The sequence below is a fragment of the Spermophilus citellus genome, assembly GCF_964194105.1.
Source record: "Spermophilus citellus genome assembly, chromosome: 10".
Lineage (NCBI taxonomy): Eukaryota > Metazoa > Chordata > Mammalia > Rodentia > Sciuridae > Spermophilus > Spermophilus citellus.
The window spans coordinates 569,509-571,127 of NC_138197.1; positions in this window are offsets into that span (position 1 = coordinate 569,509).

Sequence of the window (1,619 nt, forward strand, 5' to 3'; positions counted from 1 at the left end):
GTGTTAAACATAGTCATTCAAAAACAATGAAGTACAGCATTCCAACATTAAAATTTAAGGCACTGGGTGTGAAATGATGGGATTTGTAAGCAGTGGTTCTTAAAATATTTGGTGTCCCTAAGAATCTCCTTGAGTGATTGTTTAAAATATAGGTATACTGATTTTGCAGTTTTGAGGTATTTTCAATAAGCCCCCTAAGTGATCCTGATAGAGTAGCCATTGGCATTCACTTTGCATTATATTGGCCTAAAGAGATTACATATGGTTGGACTGTTAAAAAAGATACTGAAAATTTGTTTCTAAGTCTTTCTACCTAAGACATCTTTTAGGATTAAGTATAAGCATTTTCCTCAATTTAATATCAGGAAATATGAATTGTATTAAGAAGTTGAAAGACCCAAATAGTCTTACAAATAACAAAATAACAAGCAGGTTTCTTCATGTTAGTAAATTTTGGTGTTTGTAAAGAATGATAATTATTTGCTTTATGTAATTTTAGTTTTTATTTACATTTATTTTTAACTGAATTATGTAAATAAGTTATCACCAAAGATTGTGGAAGCAAATACATGTTCTTTTTAAGTGAGCATAAAGTGTAATTATCATCAATGTAAAAAAAATTGATAAATAGAATAAGGGTACGGAAATGCATCTATATGTAAGTGACTATTATAGTCTTAAAGTGAACCCTCTTGCAAATTTGGTAGTCATCCTTCCCCATCACTTCTATATTCTCTTACCTCCTACCTCCCCCTCAATCCCCTTCCTTTATTATTCTCCATTTTGTTTTTTAAATATTTTATTCTTTTTAGTCATATATGGCAATATAATTCATTTAAACATAAAAGCATGAAATATAATTTCTTCTAATTCAGTCCCTAGAACCTCTCCTTCCCAACTCTGTTGCTCCAACCCCTTGTTTCCCTTCTCTCTATTCTCCTAATCATTCTGCTTAAGTAGCCTTTTTACCAAGAGGTATAGGTACACACAGGCACTATTTCTATTAGTTGTTTTTACTTATGATTTTAGTGAAGAGGGAAAACATAAATGTCATTCTTTTTAGATAAGGAGTTCTGTTTTGCTATCTGAATTCTAATAAATGAATTGCATTATTTCCTTTTCTAGAAACAGTAACTCAAGAGCACATGGATCTTGGGAACTGAAGGTATGGTATTGCCAGGTGATGAGATAGAAATACTTAGTTAAAATATGAAGTTGCAGTTCATTCATTACAATGATCATCCTTCAAATTGAGCAAATATGTGGAGCTGCATGTATTTGTCCTCAAAAAATGTAGCTCCTCTATGCTTTGAGAAATCTACTAGGCCATGAGAATCCATTGAGTGGTTATCATAGAAAAAAATGAGTTCTATGATTGTCATGTATGAATTTAAAGCATGTTAGTGTTTATGTGAGCTAGCTAACCTTCAAACATAGAACTACCCTATCTGGCCATACTAAAGCAGAAGTGGTAAAAAGAAGGTGTCAGAAGACTATTTTAGGAAAATTATTTGTATTTGATTTTTTTTTGGTGGTGCTGGTATCTCATGCATGCTAGGCAAGCACTCTATCACTGAGCCACATCCCCAGCCCAAATTATTTATATTTGAGATACATAA